Raw genomic sequence first — 15415 nt, forward strand, 5'->3', positions numbered from 1 at the left:
ATAATAGACAAATTGCTGGAGGCTCAGTGTGGACAATTCTGAGAGCTAAGATCTCTTGGAGGACCCCGTCAAGGGAGGCACCACAATTTTTGTGAGATTTACCTCCAGGAGCTCAACCAGGTTCCAACAGTATTTTAGAGAAAAAATTCCCTCATGCTTCTGGCAGCAGAGGGAAAGGAATCAGTTTGAAATGCCCAGAGCACTCTGGTCTTCTTAACAAGCCTGACCTCAAGAGGAATTGATTAACAGAAATTTAATCTGCTGGGGTTTTATCAGAGCCTAGCTTCCCTGGGGGAAGGGAAATACCCAACTCTAGTCCATTCTAGCTATCCCTCTCCCATCTAAGAGGGAATAAAAAATTAAAAAACACTCTTGAAGTTTGCAATCTAGAGGCTGAGACCTAATCACGGGACTATAGAACACTCCCTCTCTCCTACTCCCACCTCACAACCACATTACTAAAGGCATATTTACAAGAGTTCTTTTTACCCAGTACATCAGGTCTAGCTATCAGGAAAAAATTATAAGGTATACCAAAAGGCCCAAAGCCACAATTTAAAAAGACAGAGCAAGCATCAGAACCAGACATGGACTGGGAATTTAAAACAATTATGATTTATATGCTAAGGGCTCTAGTGAATAAAATAGACAGAATGCAAAAAAACAGATGGGGCAAGGTAAGCAGAGAGATGGAAATCCTAAGAACAAACAAACAAAAAAGCTAGAGATTAAAAACAAAACAAACAAACAAACAAAAAAACACCACATACACTGTGAAAAAATGAAGAATGCCTTTAATGGGCTTACTAGTGTTGTGCCCAGATTTCATGATTCCCAAGAACCCACAGGGAGCCAGCGAGTCCGATGCAAAAGCAAAGAGTCATTCATTTCAAACCTAGGTTTGGCTCCCCTGCCACACTCACCGATGCAACGGTAAGCTCCAGTGGCCGAGAGAGAGAAAACTCTGTGTGGAGAGAGGTTTTATAGGGGTTTGGGGTAAGGGGAGGAGAAAGGACTGTGGGCCCTGCCCATTGGCCAGGCGCGAGTCCGTGTCTCATTACACAGGATGTGGTCATAGTGATGGCGTGCACTTCCCTTGACTAACTTCCGGGAAGAAGCTTGCTGAGCACATGGCCAAGTTAAGATGGAGGGCATAGCCCTTACCCTGGGGCAAGGTGGAGGGCGTAGTCCTCGCCCTTTCAACTAGTAGACTGGACACAGCTGAGAAGAATTTCTGAACATGAGGCTTTCTCAAACTGTGATCTCCTGGTTCATAGGACGTCCAACCACTGAGTCATGCCAGCCGGGCCTGAACCTGAGGCTTTCCCAGTAAAAATCTCTAAAACTGAAAAAACAAAGAGAACAAAGACTGGGGAAAAAAAAAAAGACAGAATATCTAAGGACTATGGAACAATTTTGAAAGGTATAACATACATTTAATGGGAATACCAGAAGGAAAAGAAAGAAAAAAAAGAGAAGGAAGGAAGGAAGGAAGGAAGGAAGGAAGGAAGGAAGGAAGGAAGGAAGGAAGGGAGGGAGGGAGGGAGGAGAGAGGGAGGGAGGAGGGAGGGAGGGAGAGGAGGAGGGAGGGAGAGAAGGAGGGAGGGAGGGAGGGAGGGAAGAAGAGAGGGAAAAAGAGACATTCTTTAGATTTTTTTTACACAATTACTTTGAATCAACCTTTGATAAAACTTTACATTTTCATGTTAATATACTCTTATTATCCCACATCCAATAGTATTTTTGCACTAAGAACCAAATACCAAGAGTAAGGCTAGATGAATGAATGAGCAGAGCCAACCCTTTCACTCTAAAATGCACTGTACATTTTCAGCTAAACGGTTAGCTGAAGCACTCCTGTTGTTGCCAATAATATAGGTCGCTGGGACATCTGGGAAAAGGAATGACTGGGTTGTCTGATCTGACAGTAAATTATTGCAGAGCTCTGTGGTGTTTCAGTGCCGCGGGCCAGAGAACAAATTTGTAGGTGATCTGAGAGGGAGTTCTAGAGTCAAGATGACACCAAACTATAATTTTTTATTCAAATCTCCACTGAAGCTGTAAGAAAATAAGTGATTTAAGCTTTTAATCTCTTTTCATCTTTCAATTTTAATGTCATAGAGATTTTATAATAAGCAGCAAATGCTAAAAAATTAAAAATAGATAGAAAATAAAGTGTCACATACTGTCTCTTAAAGAGTTCAAAACACATTTATGGATATCATCTCATATTGAGAGATGATATTTAATTTTTCAAAGCCTCCGCAAGTCAAAAAATATACATTTTGGAGTTTTTCTTTCAAAAAAGTAAATATTCTGCTCATCTTTTTCTTTCTGAGTGTTTTCTTTGTCTATCTCCAAGTCAGACTTGGTTGGGGTGGAGTTTACACTTCAGAAGAAGAGTTGCATACTTATTGCCATCTTTGTAAGGGTGATTTTTTTTTTTCTTTTTTCCTTAACACCCCAGATTTCATATCTGTTTCATTGTGTCAATCTCATTCCTAAAACATTCTTTCTGGAATAAGATAAGGTAAAAATCAATAAATCAACCATTGTGGATAGATGGCTTACCAGACTTTAATTCCCAGCACATTGATCACACAAATCCTTCTCTTTGTGTACTTAGTTTTCTATTATCATTCACTAGACCATGACTGTGAGTGCCCCCAGGCAAGAGACATGTTTTATTCATCTTTATTCTACTTGCAAGGCCTAGCCTAAGACTTCCACATAGTAGGTAGCCATACAACATTTATTTAAAGATTAAGCAAATTAATGAGCTAATTAAATCAGATTTCGTTTTGCTTTTATGCCACATAGACCTTTTAACAGTTATTCCCATGATATATAGGAATTTATTTCCATACTTCAGTAACTAACATTCCTACTATTTCCAGTTTTATTAACTCCAAAATTTTCCCTATGTCTTTAACTTCGTTTCTGTTATCCATATTTTAATTAGCATCCAAAGTTTGTCAGCTAATATACTAAATGGTAAGATATGTTGACTAGTTTGATAAATATTGGATATGAATTCTTATTAGTGAAATTAAAATTATTCAAGATAAGGGTCATTGTGTAAAATATTTTAGAGACTCTCTCACTCTTGTAGATATGAGAAGCCAGCTAGGTCTCTTCCCTTTACCTTAATGGGTGCTTTGGGCTGGATCCTAAATTGTCCCGTGTCCAGCTGTGAACTCTGGCATGTTTTTGACAGGTTCCATTTATTTTGGGATACAGAATCGTCCCCTGAGATGTTGGTGTTTGCCCAAATCCACCACTCAAGTTTTTTATGGTGATAAAAACATCTAAAGAAACTGAGAGCTGGGATTTCCTTGATTCAACAGGAAAGATCATGTGAACTGTTCATTTTTGTGTCTGTAGGTGGGGTGAAACCTAATTTAAGATTTATTTATTTTTTACAACCTGGTGGAAAGGTAATGGATTGGGTTAGCTAATATCATTCGCATCAGAATTTCTTCAGTAGGCATCTATTATCTACCAAAAGGAAGTTAAGAGTTGTTCATAACCAAATTGTATTAGGTCAGTTCATAACAGCAGTTATGAAGAATGGGGATAAAAACAGAAGGTTCAACAGAGGGATACATAGGGGCAAGTGGGGCCCACATTCCCTCCCCTACCCTCACAGCTTAAATAGCCTCCTTGCCTACACTTACAAAAGAGCAAGTTTTTCTGGGGAGAAACTGAAGGAGAGTCTTAGGCTCTTGAAACAAGGAGGAAGAAGGCAAGTGAGTGAGTGTCTACATGTTGAATGTGGAGGTCCCCGGCGCTTTTCTAGGATTTCACAGTGTTTGAATATCCAGTGCTGTTCCTAGGAGGCTGCAAACCAGCTTATGATCACAGGTGTAAGGTCTTTCCTTGGATATACTGCTTGTCCCAATAAAAATACCTCCAGACTTGGACATTTTGGGTCTCGTAGTCAGGTTTCTATCCCAGTAATCCTAATGTGAAGCCCAACAGGACTCCATAAACCAACAGAGCTTACCCTTCATTTCTCAGTGCCCCACTCCTAGAAAGAAATGACTGGGCAGTGAAGCATCTCCTGGTAAGTTAATGACGTCTCCAGCATGAATGAACAGACCAACACAAACAGATGACATGAACCTCAGAAGAACTAGAGAAGCTCAGGAAAAATGCAGGGAGTAGATAGAAGACATTTTGAAAATATATCGCTTTTGGATATGAGGAAATTATGCATCTATGAAATGGGAACAGGATATTTTTTAGAAAAATAATGATCATACTATACAATTATAACTATTAGCATTAAATTTTTCATGCATTTTAAACATCAAAAATGTTGAGGAAATCATTTAGACTATAGAAGAAAGGACAAAAAGATATAAAAAAGAAAAGATTTTAAGAACCTGAGGTCCAACATCTAGCTAATAGAAATTTTTGGAAAGAGAAAGAAAGAAAGGTAGGTGGATTAGATGATAGATAGATAGATAGATAGATAGATAGATAGATGATAGATAGATAGATGATAGATAGATAGATAGATGATAATATGTAAGGAACACATTACAAAGAAATAAAATATTTTTTTTCAGAACTAAAACATTGAGCTGAGAAACCATCCAGAAAAATATAAGTGAAAAAAGGTCTAAAGAAAGAGATATTATCATGAAATTTCAAAAGTATTTAGATAGATCTCAAATGCTTCCAGAGAGCTAAAAGAAATAGGAGCCAAGGATACAATATTTGCAATGTCAGGAATCAGAATTGTATGGGATTTTACAGCATAAACATTGGAGATTGGAACACAATTTTATAATGACATCAAAATCTGAAGGAGAATTATTTCTAACTTGAGTTCTATCCTCTGACACAATTCAATCACAAATGAGGGTAGAATAAAAAATGTCAAACATGCAACGGCTCAAAAATATATATTTTTAAAAACGTGCTTCTCAGGGTAAGAAGCCACAGGAGAATGTGCTCCAGCAAAATGAAAGAGCAAACCAGGCCTGGGGTCCAAAAAAGGGGTTGGAGCATTCAACACTGGAGAAATGCCAAGGAAATGATGCTAAGAGCAGAGGGGGTGAGACCAAAGGGGAGTGCCAAGAGGCCAAGGGTGTGACAGGCCTAAAAAGCAACCAGTTAAGATTGGCCTAAGAGGAAATTAACCTGCCACTGTGCACCCCACTTAGTAATATGATCAGCTAGACTGCAAATGACCAATCAGGGCTGCTACAGAGGCCTGATCACTGTGATGTAGACAGCTCAGATGGGAGCAAAATGAATTGTCACAGTGGTATCATAGTGGTTTCTCTGTTAAAGCACTAAGTATAATATTCTCAGTTATTTATATATTTGGGAGTGACATATGTTTTAAGACATTGAATATTAAATTGTGCCATTTATATTATAAATCTGGCTACTAAATAGGGGTGTAGAAATAGGAAAAAAATGAACATTACCAGATTCTGGAAATATTAATCTAAATCAGGTTAATAATATCAGGACATTCCAGGTACACAATTGCCTTTTATTTTATTTTATTTTATTTTATTTTATTTTATTTTATTTTTTTATTATTAGTTAAGGTATTACAAATGTGTCCTCATCCCCCCCCCATTAACCCCTAACCTCCCCCGCCCCCCCCCCCCTGCCCCGCACACTCATGCTCCCATTCCCCTGTTGTTCATGTCCATTGGTTTGGCTTATATACATGTATACAAGTCCTTCGGTTGATCTCTTCCCCTTACCCCCGCCCTCCCCTACTTTCCTTCTGGGGATTGATAGCCTGATCGCTGTTTCTCAGTCTTTGGGTCTGTCCCTTTTCATCAGTCTATGTTGTTCTCTATAATCCACAAATGAGTGAGATCATGTGGTATTTATCTTTTTCTGACTGGCTTATTTCACTTAGCATAATGCTCTCCAGTTCCATCCATGCTATTTTTTACAATATTGCAGATGTTTCACAATTTCTCTCCCTTTTACCCCCTTTTTTATCCCAGTCCCTGCCCCACCCCAGGCCTTCACCAATGTGTCCATTGGTTATGCATATATGCATATGAGTTCTTTGGTTACTCTCTTCCCATCTCTCCTCTGTTCATCTGCCTTATGGTGGCTCTAGGCGTTCCTTGGTTTGTGAGGACAATGTCAGTCTCTGCCTCTGTCTTTACCCTGCCCTCTTTTCTGTTGCATGTCTGTTTTTTCCAAATTCTCTCCTCTTCTTACAAGGATGCCAATCATTGGATATAGGCCACACTCACAGACACCCAGACCTTCATCTCCAGATATATAATTACCAAATAAGGTCACATTCTGAGGTTTCAGATAGGTGTGAATTTTGGAGGGGATACTACTCAAACCACAACACACTCCTACGAGGGGAGCTGAGAAGTACAGGATTTTTTTTTTTTTTTTTTTTTTTTTTTTGGGCAATCATGGTTTTGGTGAGAATTGAGGGTTCTCTTGCTGTGAGAAAGACAGCTAAACTGACTTGCAGGAAACAAGCCATCTCTGCGTCCCTAGATTAACTTGGTTTTATTTGTACCCCACTGGCTGTTCCTTTTCAGTCTTCTCTATCTTTTCTTTCTTTTTATTTTATTACTAGAGGCCCGGTGCATGCATTCGTGCACGGGTGGGGTCCCTCAGCCTGGCCTGTGCCCTCTCGCAATCCAGGACCCCTCAGGGGGATATCGGACTGCCGGTTTTGCCCGATCCCTGGCCTGCAGGGATCTGGGGAAACCGGCTGTCTGACATCCGCCCAAGGGATGTAGCAGCGCTGAAGCGGCAGGAGGCTAGGGAGGAGCCCCACTGGGGCCGGGCGCAGCTCCGCTGCCACGCATTCTGGCCCCACTGCGCCTGCCGCTGCTGTCGCCACTGCCACCACCACTGCTCGGTAGCACTGCTGTGGAGGCAGGAGAGGCTTCCGCTGAGGCAGCTACACTCGCCAGCCATGAGCCTGGCTTCTGGCCGAGCAGCGCTCCTACTGTGGGAGCACACTGACCATCGGGGGGCAGCTCCTGTGTTGAGTGTCTGCCCTCTGGTGGTCAGTGGGCATCATAGCAATCGGTCAACCAGTCATTCCAGTGATCTGGTCGTTAGGTCCTAACAGTTGCTTAGGCTTTTATATATATGGATATTAACTCTCCCCTCCTCCCTTTTGAGATATATCAGTCTGTTCCACAGCTCCATGGCTCTGGACTTAATTTGTTCATCAGCTTATTATGTTCATTAGATTCCACTGATAAGTGAGATCATGTGATATTTATCTTTCTACGACTGTCTTATTTCACTCAGCATATGCCTCTTTTGTTAAAGTTTAGTTTAAAATCCATAAACCCCATTTAAGACTATTTTGAATCTTAAAAAATGTGGATATTAAAAACTTTTTAATATACTAAAGATTGGTTATTATCTATAATAGCAAAAGTGTAATATGCAAATCGACAGAATGACCCAACAGCAGAACGACTATCTGGACAACTTTCCGGACACCCATGCTATGACACGCACTGGGGCCAGGCCAGCCAAGGTGGGTGCAATGGGATTGGTTGGGGGGGCCCGCTATCACCCCATGATTTCCCTGCAGAGGGAGGCCCAGGCCAACCTCTGCATGGTGATCGATCAATTGCAGAGCCCTGGCTGAGTGGGCAGGGCCTCCCTCTGCTGGGCGATCTATCACAGAGCTCCATGATCGATCACCCCACAGAGGGAGGCCCAGGCCACCTGGCTGGTGGCGCTGTGGCGGGGGGGGGGGGGGGTGTCACCTCCTTCTGCAGGATGATTGATCTGGGGGCCCTGCTATTGATTGCCCCACAGAGGGAGGCCCAGGCCATCGGCTAGCGATGCTGTGGAGGGTGTGCAGGGTTGGCCAGTGATTGCCTCACAGAGAGAGGCCCAGGCCAGCCAAGTGATCGCACCCATGACTATCACCCACAGAGGGAGGCAACTGGTAGCCAGGAAGGGGGAGGCAATGCCGCACAGATGGCAAACAGTGTCAGCAGTGGGAGCAGAGCCAGCTTCCAGCAGCTGGGAGAAGGAAAGCCCCCATAGGCCCTGATTGCTGGCCAGGCCTAGGGACCCTACCTGAGGTGCTCCATATTGTGAGAGGGTGTAGGCGAGGTTAAGAAACACCTCCACGTGCATGAATTTCGTGCACCGGGCCTCTGGTATTTAAAATAAAATAAAGAATAATATTCTTCTGTGTATATATATAGTACAAGTTTAAAAAACTCTATTGTCTTTAACTTCATTGGCTCTATTTTAGGGTTTTTATATGTGAAAAAATCTAGAATAAAATAGAATAATTTTTAAAAGGCATTATAATTTAAATAATTGAATAATAATAATGTAAATTTTCAGGAAATGATTCATTGTCAATTTATCTATACTTGGGTCTCCCTGTTCTTCCTGCTCTCTTTTTAAATATTTTTTGCTCATTAATAACTGTATTTCAAACTAGGATATTATTAAAAAATCTATTTTCATACAATTTAATTTAGTTCCATTTTTTACTTTAATTCTATTTGTAATAATGTATTAGTTTTGGGAGAAATATCAGGTATCAAAGATTCATATAAGCTATTGGTCAAAAAACAGCTTTTGTATTATCTCTGGGTCCAGGGACCCTTTTTCTCTGCGCATTAGTTTCCTTATGAACACCCTCCTGCCCTCAAATTGGGTATTTACTATAATAGGTACTGATGTTTGCACAGCATCTTCTATCATTATAGGTCTATCAGAATGTATTTCCTCTTTGTAGAGAGGAATTGAATTCATCTTCTGGAATTATCAAGCAAAGGCTATTTCAAAACCAGAGGGATCTTTGCGGACTTCTTACAGTAACTCTTATTATTCATGGAATCACAAGCTTCAAAAGCAAGAGCGCTCACATTGACCCCCTTAATACCTCTCGATATAAACAGTGGTCTTTTACAATGAGCTGCCTTTCTGCCAAAAAGGAAGAACGCATCATAAAACAAGGACAGATACCACAGTTTGCCTAACGGATTTATAAAAACTAAAATGAGCTTTGATACCCTGGTTTAGCCTGAGTATGCCAAAGTGGGGAAGATTCCATTTCACTGTGGGTAGGGGTATACATTTATCTCCAGGGAATTTTGGCAATATGTAAAATCACAAAATAAATACAAAAGATTCATATTATATTGTTGTTTATGGAAGCAAAGAATGAAAACAAAATGTTTATTAAGTTAATTGCAGCACATCTGGACAATGGGATACTATGTTATAATTTGAAATAAAAAGTTAGGTTTATATTCACCCTGATGAAAGGGCATTCATAATATGTTGATAATTAATGAGGCCAAAGGATATATTTTATTCTGAAAGTATATAAACCAAAATTTTAACATTGATACACTGAGTAGTGATATTTATGTAACTTTTGTTTTATCTAATTGTCCTAATTTATATTAAAATTATCACTTATTATTTAAATGATTTAACAAAGAAAGATTATATGCCTAAAAATATAAAAACTTGAAAGTTGTCATAAAGTCCTGATAATTGTGATACTTTTCACAAATCCATGAAAAATTTTTTTAAAAATATGTTTTTATTTATTTCAGAGAGAGGAAGGGGGAGGGAGAGAGTGATAGAAAGATCAATGATGAGAGAGAATCATTAATTAGCTGCTTCCTGCATACTCCCTACTGAGAGGATTGAGCCCACAACCTGAGCATATGGCCTGACCAGAATTGAACCTTGACCTCCTGGTTCATGGGTCGACACTCAACCACTGAGCGACACCAGCCGGGAAAGCCATGAAAATGTTATGCAAAATAGTATGCTTTCTAAAAATTGCTCAAGATATCAGAATGGTTTTTATAAATAGTGCTGATATATATGTCAGTGAGAGCAAAAATCCCACTGATTTGATCCCATCCTTTGTAACTGAAAAGCTGACAGGTGTGGTGATTTAGCACTAGAGCATAAAGGTCCCTGTATTATCTTGATCATTCCACTTCTTCAGAAAGAAAATGAACTTCTGGTTCCCACCATTTAGAGTGTACTGAATTTACTGCTTTATTAACTGACCCTTTTTATTTGTGGGTAATGGACATGAACAAATTTATAATAACTTTAGATTGAGCTCTTTAAAATCTGATTCCTATTCAAATAGCCATACTATCATGCTATTTAATGACTTTGAGGCTTTCATTGTATAAATATAAAAACAAAAATGGATTATGGTTATTCTTGCATATTGGAGAAGTGCCAGAAATTAAAGGAAGCCAGCTTTCTCTGTACTGTTTGAAACCCAGTGACTTTCAGCCTTTTATTCGTTTATAGATTAAGTTGGGAATACATATAATGAAACCTATGGACCCTCTTCTCAGATAAAGTGTTTTATGCACATATAAAATTATTTTCTATACAATTTCGAGTGTTTGCAGAGTTCCCTGAAGTGCATATTTTTAATGGATAAATTAGTATTAGTGGGTGAAACTAAAAGAGGAGTTAAATTCATTTCTAAACTAGAAGGGTTTCCTAGGAAAGCAGAATTTTCCAATGATTTGTACTTCATTAAGTACTCAGTGAATTTGATTAAATATCTTCTGAAAGCAGATTGAGTGAAATGGTATAAAAGGAATTCCAACTTCCAAATTGAGGTTTGACAAGATGACCTCAGAGAGTACTTTAAGACTTTTATCATTGGATTCAAGTAAAGATCGTGCATTTAATCTAATAGATGGGCTTTAAGAACATGAAGGGAATTAAAATAGTATGGCCATACTACTCTCTGCCACTCTATTTTCTCAGTACAAAGACAATACAAGTGTTTGGTGTTCTCTTTCTTTGTCCTTAGAACTTCTGTTTCAAAATGGTGGACTGATCCCAGGCATATACTAGTATATGCCTTTCATCCCCATGACCCCTTACATTTAAAGTAAAGAAAATAAAGAGGTATAAAGTCCACAACAATGAAGAAAATGGTGGAGATGCAATCAATGGGTAAGAACCATACATTTTAGAAAAACACAAAAGATAAAAGGATGAGCCAAACATGACACTAAATTACAGACTGGAATAATGGGATGGAAACTGCGGGAGACAAAGTCAAAGACAGATCTAACCTGCTCTAAGAGATGCTTGAGTGATTTTAACCCTCAGACCTCAAGGTCAGCAGAGTGTAGAAATCTCCTACCACCCAATTAGTAGCCCCACTGCTTGGCACTTAGCTATGGACAAAAATCACTGGGTTCTTCTATTTAAATATTGCATCATCTTTCTTTGGAAAATCAGGACACCTTTTTGAGTTAAAACCTGTAGAGCAAGTCTCCTCTTATTCTGGCACTTAGAGGCTTTCTAGTTTAATGGCTACTCCTGCCCACTCACCTAATATGAAGTCTACTGAACTTGACACACACAGAGCTTTGAATTTATTCCTTCTTAAATGAAAACAGAAAACCAGTATTCAACATAGTTGGGAGGATATCTGCATGCAACATAATAGAGAAAAATCAAGAGTAATATATAATTAGTGTATCATTATGAGAACTTGTTTAAAATCATTTTTTCAGAGATACTAATGAAAATATAGTATCTGTAAAATAAAAATGTCATGCCATGAAAAGGAAACAACCTAAGTTAGAAATTTAAAAATTAATTGGAAGGTTATTTAATTAATTGAAATTTTACAGAGCATATAAAAAGATAGAACATATAAAACATGAAATACAGAAGGACCTACTTAGAATTGGTAACGTTTGATTTAAAAAGTGATACCAAAAAGGAATGAATGGTAAAAATTTAAGTACAAGCCAAGTTTAACAATTATTTTTTAATTAAAAAAACAATGTTCATAGCTAAAGTTTTCCAGTGCTCAGGAATAGGCTGGGCAATAATGGGCAACTTCATAGGGTTTTCACAAGTGCACAAATGAAGTTATGATGAACTCTATCCTGGCATTTTTAGAAATAACCAAATAACATGTATGTATACTACTAAGTCTAATATGGCTGGGAATTCAGTATTAGAGGAGGGGCAGGTGAATTATTTTAGAAAGAGGGAGCAGCACATGGACAGCTCTGATGTGTACAAATGGAAACTTCCTATTGCCCTATGGTGGTCACTAAAATATTTAATAAGTACCAGCTCATGCAGAAACCAACTAGGATAGAGACCAGCTCTACATAACCAGTACAACCATAGGGGCAGAGGGTCATTCCTGTAGGTATCAACAATGAAGGACAAGTTCATTGGATTAATAGGAAATTTTAGCTTTGGTATCCAAACCAGTTTTTAAAATGCTCAAATATGATCATAAAAAAGTGAAAATAATGGATACTAGGGGTGAAAATAGATGAGGTAGCTTTGCTGTATTAAAGCATATGGTCTTAGGAAGTGAGAAGACAAAATCTTTTATTTTGTATTTTTAAGAAAGAATACAAATACTTACATGGTAATCTATTTCACTGGGTTAGAAATAGCTGCCCCATCTCCCCACAAATATCTATCTTTTATCTATGTATGTGTGTTTATATGTAATACACATTTATTAATGGGTAAAGAAATGGTTGACTTTATTTTAAGGCAATAGATAACTGATTTACCTTTTAGTGGAAGTTTTGATGCTAGCGTCTCAGGGTTTCTTAAACACTAGAAGAAGCAAGAGAAGAAGTAAGGGTTAGAAGAGGTGCTAGAAACAAAGATTTATGAAAGGACCATCATGGTTCAGGTGCTGTCCCTTACCCTGGGGAGTCAGAGATGAATTATTGAGATGACAAACAAGGAAAAAAATCACTTTATAAGAGCCATGAGAAGGGCAAATTTAGAGTGATGCAACAAATGGGAAAAATTAATCTATCTTTAGAAACAAGACTTAATCCTGCCAGAATCTTTAAATCTGATTACTGTATGTTACTAAAGATCAAGTCTTATTTATTTCTTATTTACCCAAGAGCTGGAAAAAATGGGTTATGCTTAATTAAGCTTGAATGAATTAATTAAGTGAGTGATTATGAAGCTTATGTTCAAACTAGGTTTAAAGGGTAGGGTAGTAAATTCAATATAGGCAACTTAATTTTCATATTTTAAGTAACAAATATTTTTTTCTTCAAAAATAAGGGTGTGATTTTTTTTTCATTTAACATTTCTTTTTCATGGTGCTTCTTCAGTTTACAGAATCTCGGCCATAGAAAATAAAATTCATTCTAGTTCCAGAACTTCTATTTTCAAAAATGACCTATTAGAAGTTGACAAGTAAAAAAGGAATAAATTGAGATGTGTATAAAAAGTAACCATAAATTTGCATTCCGTATAAAACATTTAATTTAATTTAATGATTCTATTGATTTATCCATAAATAAAATTTGAGGTACAATCAATATCATTTCTTGCTTTTTAAATTACAGTTATTATTAAATCAAGCTTTCGGTTGAATTTTGTTATTTAAAGTAAAAGTTACCTGATCCTTCATGCAGTCTTCCAGTATCCTCACTATTATCCTCTGCCCAAACCACTAGAGGGCAAGACAATCTAACATATTAGAGCAGATCTAATTTTATCCAACAGAGGGCAGTCATATGTGTACTAGGCAAACAAGTCAGTATATTACATTTCAGCGGTTCACATCTGCCATTTCCTTTGGGGATTATAAGAGAGAGGAGAGAGAGAAAGAAAGAAAGAACACAACCCTCTCAATAAACAATTCATTGGCAGACTTCTGAAATTATTAAGCAAGTGAATTTAATAAACAATTTGCTTGTCTTTAGATTTAAATAGTTTAACTTTGAAGTGTAAAAAAACACAACTTAGAAGATAAATCTTAACAAAGGGAAATGAGAAAACATACGAAAATCATTTCCAATCAAAGAGACCAAGTGTTAACAGCTTTATTTTTATGTACAAACACAATATCAGGTTACTCTTAAAGGCTAAGTAGTGAATCAGCAGCATGAATAATTTTTTATTAAACAAAAACTAGAGAATGCTGTAAGTGAAGTGACAGATGGGATTAACCATTTCTCATAAAACATCCAGAAGAAGCCTGGGTTAATGGAAAAAGTCAAGAATCAGGAAGCCTGGGTTTTATCCCCAACTACTATCTGTTGGCTGTGTGACAACTGGTAGGTGGCCGGTCTGCATAAACCTTCAGTTTCCTCAAAAGCAAAGTTGTGGAGGTTGTGACATAAGTTATTTCCACATTTGGCTGATCACTGGAAACTTTGCTTTGCCAGTCTCCAGATCTACTGAATTAGAACTGAATCTCCAAAAGTGAAGCTCAATAACATACATACATATACCTGTATGTGCATAACTTATATACATATATACACAGATTATAATTGTATAATTTAATATATATACATATATGTACACAGGCATACAATTCTAGGTAGTGCTGATGATCTGTCATTATTGTAAACAGGCTAAATGATAGCTACATTTTCCTTTTTCACTTTAAAATTTTATGACTATGATTATTTAACATCACTAAGTTGGCATTTTAAGGTATAAAATATTTTTTCTGGCTCAACACTAAAAACAAACAAAAAAACAAAAAAAACAATAACAACAGGGCAACAGAAACTCCATCACATTAAAAAAAAACAAAAAAACTAAACCCAAAAAAACAATTTAGATAGAAAATTTTCAAGAGTTCAGCTGATACTTTGGTAGTTTTTTGTTCTTTTTTCCTCAGAACTTTCATTTTTTAACTATTTGCCATTACCACTTTTTCATTATTATTGATTTTTTTTTAGAGAGAGAGAAAGGGAGAGGGAGAGAGAAACATTCATGTAAGAGTAAAACATTGTGAAACATTGATCAGCTGCCTTCTGCACACCCCCTACTGGGGATCAAGCCCACAAACCATGCATGTGCCTTGACCAGGAATCCAACCAGCAACCTTTTGGTGCACCTGGTGATGCCCAACCAACTGAGCCACACCGGCCTGTGGCTGTCATTGCTACTTTTGATTGTATGAGGCTGCAACTGATTATGTGCATAATCATGTTGACTTTATCACTGTTGTTGTAATATCTTGGATTTGTAACAATTAATTACCACAGGAATGATCTTCGTGTCTATGCTCTGGTTCTAAAATGGGAGAAATTTTCTCTTATGAATGTCACCAGCACAACTGCAATTGTACTTTAGGATAAGGCATGAGAAATCAGACTAAACCCAAAAGCAATATCTGAAGAAAGAGAAATGGATTCTGGAAATGATGGGTAAATTACTTTCTGTGTAAAGCTTATCTTTTTACAATTCACTCCAAGTAGGAGGATTCTCGTCAAATATAACTTTACCTTAAATCATCAAAGAAAACTTTCTTTAAGTCACCTAATACGTAATTAAGTCTAGTGACAGAAGATGCAAAATGACTTAATTTTTGGTGGATATATGATATTTTTGGAACACAACTCGGTCACAAGGGCATTTCAATCTTTGTGTTATGCTGGTGCTC

Source organism: Myotis myotis, unplaced genomic scaffold (assembly GCF_014108235.1).
Source record: "Myotis myotis isolate mMyoMyo1 unplaced genomic scaffold, mMyoMyo1.p scaffold_m19_p_3, whole genome shotgun sequence".
Taxonomy (NCBI): Eukaryota; Metazoa; Chordata; class Mammalia; order Chiroptera; family Vespertilionidae; genus Myotis; species Myotis myotis.